This window comes from Budorcas taxicolor, chromosome 4 (genome assembly GCF_023091745.1).
Source record: "Budorcas taxicolor isolate Tak-1 chromosome 4, Takin1.1, whole genome shotgun sequence".
In the NCBI taxonomy this organism is placed as follows: Eukaryota; Metazoa; Chordata; class Mammalia; order Artiodactyla; family Bovidae; genus Budorcas; species Budorcas taxicolor.
The window spans coordinates 37746118-37761745 of record NC_068913.1 but is presented as its reverse complement, the minus strand read 5'-3'; positions in this window follow the sequence as shown (position 1 = coordinate 37761745).

Here is a 15628-nt window from a genome sequence, read left to right as displayed (position 1 = left end):
TTTTATTACATGCTGGGAAAAAATAAGCTTCTAAGGTAACTTCTTCAAAAGCAGAACATTTATTTCAAAGACCAGAAATAAATAATAAAATCATTGACCCTTGTTTTATGAGTATGTGGTAATGATAAATTTTGATACTGTTAATGAGCCACATGTTAAGATCCAATAGTTTTAATCAGAAATTTATTTTCATTCAGACTAGGATTAGATATAGTCTATATATATTAGACATTTTGATTATGTTGATTATTAAAAACAAAGCCGGTAATGAAGTAACTGTATAATAATAGTAATATTTTATTTTGGTAACACTGTTGTAACAATTTTCTGTAGTATGTAAGAGGTAGAAAATTTCACTATAGGTCATTTGATATGAATTAAATATAAATTAAAATTGAATTTATTGTACAGCTTTTATTTTTTAGATTGCCAGGGTAAACTGGAAAATAGCCCCATTAGAGCATAAAGAGGCAATATACTCTAAATCTTTTCCAAAGATACATGTATAAAATATTGCTTATTATGTATTAATAAGAAATTACATGAAAGGTCTAATCACACTATTTAGTAGTTTAGCATTCACTGAACAAGTGAACTTTTATGTCAGTAAAATTTAAACTGAAAAATTCAAGATAAACAACAAAAAGAAATATACAACTTTCCAAGTCTGGAGAATATTACCCAGAGAAACTTTCAGCAGTGTGAGAAGGTTCCCTAGTGATTCTGGGGCAATGCTTATACTACAGTGGCAGTTTACAAGTACTTTTTTCCTCTTTAATTTTTTGAGATCTGTCTCCATAAAAAAAGATGTACATATAAAGTTCAAATAACATTAATAAAACACTTATCTCTTCAAGAGCTTCAGAAAAAAAAAAAAAAAAAGCGATGATATAAAACCCTAGGTAGTCCCTCCTAACGGATAAGACAATGGCACCCCACTCCAGTACCCTTGCCTGGAGAATCCCATGAACGGAGGAGCCTGGTGGGCTGCAGTCCATGGGGTCGCGAAGAGTCGGACACGACTGAGCGACTTCCTTTTCGCTTTTCACTTTCATGCATTAGAGAAGGAAATGGCAACCCACTCCAGTGTTCTTGCCTGGAGAATCCCAGGGACAGGGGAGCCTGGTGGGCTGCCCTCTATGGGGTCGCACAGAGTCGGACACGACTGAAGTGACAGCAGCAGCAGCAACAGTCCCTCCTAAATCCGTCTCCCACTATCTCCTAATCCCTCCACTGACTTTGCTTTCTTTATCAGTCTCTTTCTTTTCTTTATCCCCAATAGTCTTAGCAATTTTAAACGTGAACTGTTTCATGTTAAAGAGGGTATACAGCATATATAATTTATATGTATATGTGTGTATATTGTAAGCAGGATATAAATGCTATTTACATAAACACAAAGTAATACGTATATACATAGTAACAATCACTGACAAGCATTAGAATTAGTTAGAAATAAGACTATAAACTAGAGGAGCTAAGTAAATTAGCCTAATTTTATTTATCTAGAATTAAAAGAGGTATTGAATCAAGTTTTTAATACTAAATCTACAGCTCTTTCAAAAAATGCTAAGATATGTTTAAGGGTTATCTTTAGTAAATAAATACTTGATAAAATATTACTAAAAATTCAGTTATCTTCTTAAGTAAATTTTTACATCATGAAACACAATTATTGTTACATATCTGTGCTAAATATTATATTTATTCAGACTATGAGGAATGCTTGATATATACCTGAAATTAGGTATCTGTTCCCATAAATCCAAAACTCTTCACCCTCAGTTTGGGAACACAACTCTAGTATAATCACTTACTTTTGAATTATTCTGGTATTATAGTGCAGTAGTTATTTTGCTCTGTTTATAAAAGGAATCAATCCTCTGAGAAGACAGTCTCTTTATAGTAAAAATGAAAGTGGGATGTCAGATTCTGATTCATATGGGAAATGCATTTTACAAAACACTGTATGTGTGCATAAATCAGAGTAGCCCACAGCTAAGCAGAAAATAGTTTAAAGTCAAAGTTCTACTTAGTGCTCTTAGAGTTTTTAATCTGCCTTTTGAAAAACAACACAAAGTCGCTCTACTTTTGGCAACTTTCTGTAATGGTATTCTCTCTTATAAGCGGCCGTCACAGGTTATATAAAAAGTAAAGTGCTTAAAAAATGAATTTCATAGTAATCCTTTGCTGACCAGAGCTAGAAAAAGTGGGTAGACAATCTTCATAAAGAAAAATTCCTCTATAAGTTAACAACTAATATGTAATAAACATTACATAGAATATATATATGCATGTAAAATCTAGAATTATGCAAATTTGCCCTCATATTTTACCAAGCCAATTATTATCAGAAAAACTTTTGTTTATAATCTAGTGGTGAATTTTGCATGAATTTGTCTAAAGTTTCATTGTATTAATTTCATAGCTACAGGTTAACTTGGAAGAAGCAGACCACATTGATGCTTTAACTCTTAACTACTTGACCCATCATGTTCACTTACAGCAGCTGCAGATAGTTTGCAGTAAGCTGAGTTTCCCTGTTAAGTACCTATGTCTCTCTTTTCTCTGCATCAGGGACATTTGAGAACAACCCCAGAGGCAACCTTAAACTAATGGGTCATGATGTCAGTGAATAAATACCCAGTTTTCTCTCTTCTTCCCTTCCCTCCCCTTTCCACAGTCCAGTGGGATGATTCTAAGGCATGTTCTACATGGCTTCTTACAGAGTCCCCAGTAGGAATGGGCTCCAACTGCCCCCACTAATAACCTATTTATAATGCACTCTTTATTATCTTATCTCTGTCATAGCTCTTACTCTTCTCTATTCCATTGTAATCATTCACAGGAGCACCCTCTTCCCAATAACTAAATTCCTGTCTTGATGTCTACTTTTTGAAGTACTCAAACTAAGACATCATTCTAGTTGGTTTTCATCACCACCACCTGTTCCACCATCATTATCATCATCAATCATAAGTAACACTAAGCTCTTCCTAAGGATCAAACATGATTCTAAATACTTGACATTTATTAATACACTTAGTCCTCTCTAAAAACTTCTGACACTTATTTTTTATCATTCTTAAAGATGAGAAAGACCAAAGCACACAGCAATTAAATACCTAGTTTAAATTCTGACACCAGAATTTGCACTGAACTAGTACAGTATACCAATTTAAGCTTTTCTTTCTTTGTGAGTATATACGTGCAGTTTTTCAAACCATCGTTTTTTCCTTAAGTGACACTGCTGCTGCTGCTAAATCACTTCAGTTGTGTCCGACTCTGTGCGACCCCATAGACTGCAGCCCACCAGGCTCCCCCGTCCCTGGGATTCTCCAGGCAAGAACATTGGAGTGGGCCACCATTTCCTTCTCCAATGCATGAAAGTGAAAAGTGAAAAGGAAGTCGCTCAGTCGTGTCCGGCTCTTCGCGACCCCATGGACCGCAGCCTACCAGGCTCCTCTGTCCATGGGATTTTCCAGGCAAGAGTACTGGAGTGGGGTGCCATCGGGTATACACATTTTCCTCAATCTTCACAGCAAGACCAACTCTGATATTTACTCAAAAACCCAAAGAAGCATTTCTAACATACATTTGCAACACTCCAAGTTCATGTGTGCACAAGTCCTGTAAGATGTGGGGATGACAGGCGATTCCTGAAATGACTAGTCACAGTTTCTACATTGGTCTGATAAGCAGATCGCCCAAGAGAGGAAATACAACTTATTTGTCCTTATAAGATTCTAGATTTCAAAAATTTATAAGACACTAGCAGGCCTTTTTCATGGGTCACGTATGCTTCTCATTTTGTAAATTTATTAAGATAGCCTTTATTTTAAAGTAATGGCTCAGCAGAAAAGCAGATTCTTTTCTAAAACAAATGTTTAATTTCTTGAGCAGCATCAAGGATAAAGTGTACCATCAGTAAGTAATACTTACCAATGACTCAGTATCCATGTATTTAGTACTATTAAAATATTATGTCAACATTTATCATCATATATATAAAATCTACATATATATATAAACAGATACATGAATTATAATCTTCAGAATACATTTTAAACTATTAATACAGAATGCTACTGCTGTCTTTTTCCCTTTTATCCTTCCCTTCAAAAGACGGTCTTTGGTAACATTTGAAGAGCCATTGTTAAAAACAAATACGTTTTTAAAATGTTATGATGAAAACTAGCTTTATTGACAGTGCACACATTCTGTTACTGTTCAGAGTACATATAATGTTTTAAAATGAAGGCAAGCTAAAGCAGAAAAACATTTGTCATGGTTTGAGGTATTAAATCACGAAGTTTGCATGTATATTTGGTGGTTTATATCATGCCAAAATAGATATTCCCTGTCAGGAAGATTCTTAAGTGCTAAACTTTGGCCTTACTGTTCTGTAAAAATTATAACTCTTTCAGAGGGGAAAAATGTGTTAAAGTATATATTTTCACATCTCTGAATTGATATATTTTTTCTTTAACTACCAAATATTTTAAGAACTTATATGTATCACAAAGATATAAAGTGATTTAAGGGTGCTAAAAAAAATAGCTAATTTATTCCACATATTCTGAATCTTCCAACAGATGGCATATCTTCAGCAAATAACACCTAAATTATTATCTCTCAGATGATCAACACCTGATAATTGGTGGTTAGACACATTTATATTTAAATCATGGAATTCTACATCTAGATAATGCAATATCTTTAAACATTCACAAATTTTCCTTTTTATAACCTTGGTATAATAAATATTTTATATAATTTATACAGTTTATAAATTATCCCTACGGATGTTATATACCTTCTTTTGTATAGTTATATTCAATGAATTTAATCTCTCAACAAAATACTTCCCATTAGTCTCTTTTAACACCATCATTTGCTTTGACTTAAATGGTAAACATGATAGAGATTGAATTTAATTTCCTTAATAAGTAAAGTTTATCTAACTTATTGAATATTTATATTTTAATCTTGATTTGATCAACATTGATGTCTTGGATTTCTTCCCAAGAGAGACTGCTATGAGAGATTTTTTTTTTTTTCCTGATGTAGCAATCTATACCCAAAACTTGCCATGATATAAAATGAATATTTAAAAGTTATCTTCTACATGAATGCACAATAGAGTCACAGACTTATAGCATGTGAAATACCATATTACATAATATCAGATTTAATTTTGATGTTGAAATTACAAAACTATATAGTTCATCTCACTGTCAATAAGAAGGATTAGGTCCTATTTTGGGTTTGGGGACAAAATTTCAAGCCTGTGAAAGATGTGTGTGTGTGTGCATGCACATGTTGGGGGTGGAGGGGTTCTTGCATGCACCCAAGCAAGTTCTGACACCAGTTCCAACATTATATTCTAGGAGATAACATCAGATTCCATAGGTTGAGACCTCAGTCCTGTAGGACTGAGTGTGCCCCTCTCCCATCCCCACCAGAGGTCAGAAGCAAGCCCAGGTTGTTATCTGGACTTTTGACTGACTGGTTATAAATTAGAGTTTCCCACAACCCTCTCCTTGGGTTAGATTAATTTGCTAGAGTGGCTCACAGAACTCAGAGAAACATTTTACTTACTGGATTACTGGTTTATTATAAAAGGAACAGCCTTTTATAACAGGACGTGCATAGATCAAGGTATGAGGAAAGGGCACAGAGCCTCCATGCTCTTCCCAAGTATGCCCCTCTTTCTAAAGCCCCAGATGTTTACCAACCCTGAAGCTCTCCAAACCCTGTCCATTTGGGTTTTATGGAGGCTTCATTCCATAGGCATGATTGATTAACTCATTTTTCATCAATGACTGATTCAACCTCTACCGTCTCTCCCTTGAACATTCCAATCCTCCAATCACTTGGTTGGTTCTCCTGGCAACCAGCCCCCAACTTTAGCTGCAATCCATAATCTGAAGTAACTTTTTGAACAAAAAACATCTTTGTGACTCTCATCACTTAGCAAATTCTAAGGGTTTTAGGAACTTTGTGCCACAAATAGAGACAGACGAAATAAATATTTTTTATTATGAATCATGATATCAGTTTCCATGTAGTTAACAAACTATTTTTAAAGCAAAAATATTAGATACCTTAGCAATAGTGGCAATTACTGTTGTTGTGGTTATTCAGTTGCCAAGTCTTGTCTGACTCTTTGTGACCCCATGAACTGCAGCACACCAGGCTTCCCTGTCCCTCATCATCTCCCAGAGTTTGCCCAAGTTCATGTCCATTGAATCGATGATGCCATCCAACCGTCTCATCCTCTGTCACCCTCTTCTCCTTCTGCCTTCAAGCTTTCCTAACATCAGGGTTTTTTCAAATGAGTCAGTTCTTCCTATCAGGTGGCCAAAGTATTGGAGCTTCAGCTTCATAATCAGCCCTTCCAATGAGTATTCAAGGCTGCTTTCCTTTAAGATTGATTGATTTGATCTCCCTGCTATCCAAGGGACTCTTAAGAGTCTTCTCCAGCACCACAGTTTGAAAGCACCAATTCCTCTGTGCCCTGTCTTCTTTATGGTTCAGCTCTCACATTCATACATGACTACTGGAAAGACCACAGCCTTGACTCTACAGACCTTTGTCAACTGTAATCCACCAGGTTCCTCTGTCCATGGAATTCTCCAGGCAAGAATACTGGAACGGGTTACCATTCCCTTCTCCCAGCCCAGCTGAACTGAGTTTCCTGCATTGCAGGCAGATTCTTTATCATCTGAGACACCAGAGAAGCCCCATAGTGGCAATATCTATATTTTATTTCTTTCATTTATTCTACAAAGGACTAAAGCTTGAAAAAAAACAACTTTATGCCATAAAATGTTCATACATTTAAAAATATACTTGTTTTGTAATGTGTGCATGTATTTTTGATTATAGCTTAAAATATAGCTTTGTGTTTAGAACTAAAGGAAACATTATAAGTTAACATTTTTTAAGGCAAAAGACATTAGATAACTAACATCAATTTGAAAATGATTATTGCTTTCTGAAATGTGGGTTTTGTTTTGTTGTGAATAGGGAGGAGATATTTCTACCAGTAACACCTAAAACTGGCCCTTGTCATTTTAGGCTCTTTATGACAACAGAGCAGTAATGGAAGGGGTGTTGGATCTTGATTATCATGAGAAAGTAGTGCTTACAAATCCAGACAGTGTGTTTATTACACTGAAATGTGTATTAACCACAATAGAAAAGTTCATTATATGTCTATATATGATTTATGTACTTGTCTAACTCCCTCAATTTATCTGTAGCTATCACATATCCATCTATAATCATTAAAGTGGTGAAGTTCCTACAAGGTCCTCTGCTTCTCTGATTTGAGCCTTGTTTTGCGCAAGTCAAGTAGAGATAATGTCAGAAATGCCAAAAATACAGTTTAACTTTCATCTGAAGTCACAAGTTGTAGAATGTAAAACTCAGGCTGAAGTCCTTGATTTCTTTGATTAATAAAGTACTATTTATGCTAGATTCAGTTACAGAATAATTCAATATACTGTGATTTAAACAGTCCTCTGCTAATACATAATCAGCGGTTTTAGATTTAAAAGTAAGCATGCTTTCACTTTGAGAGCTTATACTTAAAAAATAATGTTTGGAATATCTAAAGAGAATTTTTGCTTAAATTGTTAATTATGCTCTTCCCACTGCTCTCTTGTTTTATATACAGGGAAAAATTATATAACCTCTACTCAACAGAAATAATATTTATGGCTTTAGTTATAATTATGTCATCTACACTATATGTTTTGGATAGCATCCATCAAACATTGACTATTTTGAGATATTGCTGAAATTTAACACTTAGAAACTGATGAATGTTTCATTTAATATATCTATTCATTTGCTTATTGTCTGCTTGCAAACTGTTTGATCCATACTTATAAGCTTTCAAAGAGATACTATAAATAGAAGTTTTATGTGTTCATTTGTTTTTTTCAAAAAATATAAGTCTATATGATATGAAACAATTAGGCTGAAAGGATATAGTACTGACCTAGTACTTTTGCTGCTGCTGCTGCTAAGTCGCTTCAGTTGTGTCCAACTCTGTGCGACCCCATAGACAACCTCCCGCCAGGCTCCCTCGTCCCTGGGATCCTCCAGGCAAGAACACTGGAGTGGGCTGGTGCACTGAGACGACCCAGAGGGATGGTACGGGGAGGGAGGAGGGAGGGGGGTTCAGGATGGGGAACACGTGTATACCTGTGGCGGATACACGTTGATGTATGGCAAAACCAATACAATATTGTAAAGTAATTAACCTCCGATTAAAATAAATAAATTTATTAAAAAAAAAAAAAAAAACACTGGAGTGGGTTGCCATTTCCTTCTCCAATGCAGAAAAATGAAAAGTGAAAGTGAAATCGCTTAGCCGTCTCCGACTCTTAGCGACCCCATGGACTGCAGCCTACCAGGCTCCTCCGTCCATGGGATTTTCCAGGCAAGAGCACTGGAGTGGGGTGCCATAGTCATAAAGAAATTATCTTGTGGGAGAAACAAATATTTACAGACCATAGTGCAGTATGAAAAATGCTGTAACACCAATGACAAATATCTATTTCATAAAATGAATATTAAATGAGTCTTCCTTGAAAGCATAAAAGTATGTAGGAAGAGAAGTATACAGAAACTCTCAGAAAATTATATATATATATAAAATATGAAACTTACACAAATTATTACATATTCAATACATCTTTAGTTACGGTATATATTTGTTCATTTGTTACCTACCAGACTCTCTAGAAAACTTCTGTGCCACCTACATTATTTCTGCAGTTAATTTCCAAATTTAACTGAGGCTTGTTATGTCTTCTTTTTTGCAATCTCCCAGGCAAGAACCATATAAACTTTTCAAGCAGGGTTTATATATGTGATATTTATTTAAATATCTATTTTTTGAGAACTTTAAAATTTTAAAAAGCTTTGCTTTGAAGAAGTCATCTGTTCCTATTGTTTATTTGTCATAAGAGCTCTTAATCCGTTGTAAGAATTGTTTGCACTGGCAATAATTAGGCTATATCAAATGGGGAGATGAAAGACAGAAGAACTTAGCAGTGTGCTGAGTGCTTCAAAATGCCACAAGTTGTTTTTAAATGCTTTGCATATAGAAATACTTTCAACAAGACTGTAAACAATTTTTCTCTAAGCTATGCCCACTGCAATATGCAGGAAAAAAGAAGTCTAGTAAATATGAGCATGAAATACAAATTTAAAAAGCTGGATAGGAAATCTGGTGTAAGTAACAAGGTTTGGAATTCCATAACTGTCTATAAGTTCACTGCATGGATCATCTTAAAGGGTAATTTCTGGGTATTTGATCTTCAACCTCTCTGTGGCTATTGAACACTATCAAGGAATTCACAAGCTGAAAAGAAACATGATGTTCATGAAGCATTTGCTAATGTCTATATTTTTTCAATGCCATTGACTTGATTCTTTTGTACGGTTTTCTTTCCACCAACTTATCTGATTTCACAATCAGTACAGAAATGTTAATACACCTTTCTTAGTTCAATTTAATTCCCATTTACTAAACATTGCTCACATCATACAATCTGCCAGAATTTGGAGCATTAGAAGTCACCATACATGTACATACTGCGATTTTTAAAACAAATAACCAACGAGGACCTACTGTATAGTGCAGGGAACCTCTGCTCAATAGTCTGTAATGCTCTAAATGGGAAAATAATTTGAAAAATAATAGATACATCTGTATGTATAACTGAATCACTCTGCTGTACACTTGAACCTAATATAATATTGTTAGTTGATTATAAGATATAAAATTTAAAAATTAAAGTATTTAGGCTGTGAAAACAAGAAGAAAGTCAATCTTATTACTGTGAAAAGAGACAATGATAGACTTCCAATTTTTTGTGGCCATTTCTATGACAAAGTTGTACAGAGAATGATAAGATTGTTCTGGGGAATCAATGAGTTGAATATTGAAGCATATGTAAATGTTAGCAGGATAAGAAAGAACTGCATGATGACAATTTTGACCAGAGGAAACATTTGTGAAGGTATAGAGCAAGGAAACATCATCTAATAAAACAAATGCATGATTCTTAAGGCAAAGAGTTAATGAGCCAGGTGGACAGGCATTTCTTGTTGACTTGTGCTATAGCTTGTATGTGATGGGAACACAATGGATATTTTGAGCAGGCTAATACAAGACCTTTTAGAACTAACACACAAAAAAGATGTCCTTTTCATTATAGGGGACTGGAATGCAAAAGTAGGAAGTCAAGAAACACCTGGAGTAACAGGCAAATTTGGCCTTGGAATGCAGAATGAAGCAGGGCAAAGACTAATAGAGTTTTGTCAAGAAAATGCACTGGTCATAGCAAACACCCTCCTCCAACAACACAAGAGAAGACTCTACACATGGACATCACCAGATGGTCAACACCAAAATCAGATTGATTATATTCTTTGCAGCCAAACATGGAGAAGCTCCATACAGTCAACAAAAACAAGACCAGGAGCTGACTGTGGCTCAGATCATGAACTCCTTATTACCAAATTCAGACTCAAATTGAAGAAAATAGGGAAAACTGCTAGACCATTCAGGTATGACCTAAATCAAATCCGTTATGATTATATAGTGGAAGTGAGAAATAGATTTAAGGGACTAGATCTGATAGATAGAGTGCCTGATGAACTATGGAATGAGGTTCGTGACATTCTACAGGAGACAGGGATCAAGACCATCCCCATGGGAAAGAAATGCAAAAAGGCAAAATGGCTGACTGGGGAGGCCTTACAAATAGCTGTGAAAAGAAGAGAGGCAAAAAGTAAAGGAGAAAAGGAAAGATATAAGCATCTGAATGCAGAGTTCCAGAGAATAGCAAGAAGAGATAAGAAAGCCTTCCTCAGCGATCAATGCAAAGAAATAGAGGAAAACAACAGAATGGGAAAGACTAGAGATCACTTTAAGAAAATTAGAGATACCAAGGGAACATTTCATGCAAAGATGGGCTCGATAAAGAGCAGAAATGGTATGGACCTAACAGAAGCAGAAGATTTTAAGAAGAGGTGGCACGGAAGAACTGTGCAAAAAAGATCTTCATGACCCAGGTAATCATGGTGGTGTGATCACTCATCTAGAGCGAGATATCCTGGAATGTGAAGTCAAGTGGGCCTTAGAAAGCATCACTACGAACAAAGCTAGGGGAGGTGATGGCATTCCAGTGGAGCTGTTTCAAATCCTGAAAGATGATGCTCTGAAAGTGTTGCAATCAGTATGCCAGCAAATTTGGAAAACTCAGCAGTGGCCATGGGACTGGAAAAGGTCAGTTTTCATTCCAATCTCAAAGAAAGGCAATGTCAAAGAATGCTCAAACTACCGCACAATTGCACTCATCTCACATGCTAGTAAAGAAATGCTCAAAATTCTCCAAGCCAGGCTTCAGCAATATGTGAACCGTGAACTCCCTGATATTCAAGCTGGTTTTAGAAAAGGCAGAAGAATCAGAGATCAAATTGCCAGCATCCGCTGGATGAGCAAGAAAAAGCAAGAAAGTTCCAGAAAAACATCTATTTCTGCTGTATTGACTATGCCAAAGCCGTTGACTGTGTGGATCACAATAAACTGTGGAAAATTCTGAAAGAGATGGGAATACCAGACCACCTGACCTGCCTCTTGAGAAATCTGTATGCAGGTGAGGAAGCAACAGTTAGAACTGGACATGGAACAACAGACCGGTTCCAAATAGGAAAAGGAGTATGTCAAGGCTGTATATTGTCACCCTGCTTATTTAACTTCTATGCAGAGTACATCATGAGAAATGCTGGACTGGAAGAAACACAAGCTGGAATCAAGATTGCCGGGAGAAATATCAATAACCTCAGACATGCTGATGACACCACCCTTATGGCATAAAGTGAAGAGGAGCTAAAAAGCCTCTTGATGAAAGTGAAAGAGGAGAGCGAAAAAGTTGGCTTAAAGCTCAACATTCAGAAAACGAAGATCATGGCATCTGGTCCCATCACTTCCTGGGAAATAGATGGGGAAACAGTGGAAACAGTGTCAGACTTTATTTTTGGGGGCTCCAAAATCACTGCAGATGGTGACTGCAGCCATGAAATTAAAAGACGCTTACTCCTTGGAAGAAAAGTTATGACCAATCTAGATAGCATATTCAAAAGCAGAGACATTACTTTGCCTACTAAGGTCCTTCTAGTCAAGGCTATGGTTTTTCCTGTGGTCATGTATGGATGTGAGAGTTGGACTGTGAAGAAGGCTGAGCGCTGAAGAATTGATGATTTTGGACTGTGGTGTTGGAGAAGACTCTTGAGAGTCCCTTGGACTGCAAGGAGATCCAATCAGTCCATTCTGAAGGAGATTAACCCTGGGATTTCTTTGGAAGGACTGATGCTGAAGCTGAAGCTCCAGTACTTGGCCACCTCATGCAAAGAGTTGACTCATTGGAAAAGACTCTGATGCTGGGAGAGATTGGGGGCAGGAGGAGAAGGGGATGACAGAGAATGAAATGGCTGGATGCATCACGGACTCGATGGACGTGAGTCTGAGTGAACTCCGGGAGATGGTGATGGACAGGGAGGCCTGGCATGCTGCAATTCATGGGGTCGCAAAGAATCAGACACGACTGTGAGACTGAACTGAACTGAACTGAATGACAGGGTTCATATTGCATTAAAATAATCCTTTGGCCCCAATGTAGATGACTGGCTTGATTTAGGTAAGACTTCAGGCAAGGAGAGAAGTTGAGTGATTACTGAAAGGGACAAGGCATGAAATGAAAGGGGTTGAATTTGTTCCTTGGATAAAAGTCAGATAGGCAATGAGAGTTACTGGAGAAATATCAAGACCATTAGAGGTGAATGTGAGAAAGAAATTTTGAAATAAGAGCTCAAGTTTTGAAATTCTGTTAGTGAATATTACATAAACTGAGATTAGAAATATCGATGGGAAAGATTATGAAGAAAGATTAATATTTTAAGCTTCATCTTTCTTCATAACCTTTCCCATAAATATATGAACATGGCTTATAGCATCTTCAGTTAGGGGTACCAAGAAACATCATGATTCAGAAACTCTATAGTCATGCTTATGTGGAATCAAATGTATAAATGAGACAGAGAGCCAGAAAAGCAGAGGAAAAGAAGAGATACATGTGAAACTTTTTCTTACATATGAAAAAAAACATTGAAGAAGGAATTTTGAAGAGACTTGAGTAGCTCCATCATTTAATGTCTGGAGACTGAGGAAGAGATCAGAGCAGGATTGTTCCACTGATTCTAGAGTAGTAAGTTTTAAAAAGGAGGAAGACGTCAACAGTGTTCAAAGCACCTGTGATAGCCAGTATGATAAGAATTAAAAAGTGTCAGTAGGATGTTGTTTCCGAGTTTGGGAGGCATTTCAGAGAAGAGTAGAAGCCAGATAAAAGTGAGCTGAAGTGTGACTGTAAGATGATAAGGGAAAGAGAACTGAGTTTGGACTAAAACAAAACTTTACTGAAAAGGAAGAGTGACAATGAGAAGTAGCTCAAAACTTGAAATCCTTCTGATATGTTTTCTCTGTTATACCTTTTATACGTTATACCTTTTAACAAAAAATTTCTAATACTCTGTTGATTACAAGCGATTTTCAAAGTGAAACATTCTTAAAATGATTTATAGGTCTTGAACTACTCTAGGAAAATGTTACCCAATTTGTAATTTAAGGGAACTTTTAACCACTAAACAAAATCTAGAACTACTTTTTATAACAGTGGGGTTTTGTTACATAGAGGACTTTAAAATGTTTAGGTTTTTCAACATGGCAGACTTTGCAAAATCTTCCCTTCTAGTTCCATTATTTTCATGATTAAGTTTTTTTTTTTTTTTGAGCACCATCTCAGAAAAAAAGAAATCACAAGAGAATACCCAAATACAAACAAATACAAAAATGAATAAAACATGGAAATAATATAGACAACAAGCATTAATGCCTTTAAGACAATGGTACCTGGAATTCTATGAGACTATAAACCTACGAAAATATTTATGATTTATAACTCATCCAGTTGCATCATTTCCAGACATGCACTCTCCACCTTATGTATGCATATAATTCAGTGGCATGAGCAACTTTTTATTTAGGCCAACTTTCAAATAGGAATTCAACTTGTTTGCCCTATTCATTGTGGTCTATGATTTCAAAAAGAAGTCCTCTTAATTCCCCAGAGAAATAATCAGATGAAGGCACAAAATAACCTTAGAAACTAGATAGTCAGTTTATATTTATGTCCTACAAAAGTCAATAAGAGTATGCCAAAATAAAATCATTATTGAGAAAATTTGGCAAAAAAAAAAAAAAAAAAAAAAACATGCACATGTATATGAAATGTGACCCAGCAATTTCACTTTCTATTCACATATTTTTGCACTGGAAAATATATGGAGGTATTCATAACAAGGCTATTTATTTTAGTAGTGTTTGTAAATGCTGCTTTGAAAACAAGAAAGAAAAAAAAAAACACAAAGGTAGCTGTAATATAAACTATGGAAAATTCACACCATAGAGTCTATTAAGCTATAAACAATGAAGAAAATATTTATACACTGCCAGAGAGTGATCTTCAAAATATATTAAGTGAAATAGCAAAGTAGAGAAAAGTTTATATGCTTTCCCCTGCTTATCAAAGAAAGGTGGAGGTTGATTTGAAAATATTTATGTACATGCATGTACATACACACACATGTACATAAATACATATATATACATACTCAGTATGTCTATGAATATATTTTCATATATGTAAAAGTTGAAGAAAATACACATTTTAAAATACTTACCTATAGAAGGAGGAGTTAACCAGGTATACCGTATAGGGATTATAACTAGATTTCTTGCCTATATCATGTTTTATAATATGATTTTAGAACCATGTAAGTATTCTGCATGATTATAAAATAAAATATATTTTTCAATTCAGTTTATTCAGTTCAGTTGCTCAGTTGTGCCTGACTCTTTGTGACCCCATGGACTGCAGCACGCCAGGCTTCTCTGTCCGTCACCAACACCCGGAGCTTATTCAAACTCATGTCCATCGAGTCGGTGATGCCATCCAACCATCTCATTCTCTGTCATCTCCTTCTCCTCCTGCTTTCAATCTTTCCCAGTATTGGGGTCTTTTCCAATGAGTCAGTTCTTCGCATCAGGCGGCCAAAGTATTGGAGTTTCAGCTTCAGCATCAGTCCTTCCAATGAATATTCAGGACTAATTCCCTTTAGGATGGACTGGTTGTATCTCTTTGCAGTCCAAGGGACCCTCAAGAGTCTTCTCCAACACCACAGTTCAAAAGCGTCAATTATTTAGCGCTCAGCTTTCTTCACAGTCCAACTCTCACATCCATACATGACCACTGGAAAAACCATAGCTTTGACTAGATGGATTTTGTTGGTAAAGTAATGTCTCTGCTTTTTAATATGCTGTCTAGGTTGATCACAGCTTTATTTCCAAGGAGCAAGAGTCTTTTAATTTCATGACTGCAGTCACCATCTGCAGTGATTTTGGAACTCCCTCCCCAAAAAATATCTGTCACTGTTTCCATTGTTTCCCCAACAATTTGCCATGAAGTGATGGGACCAGATGCCACGA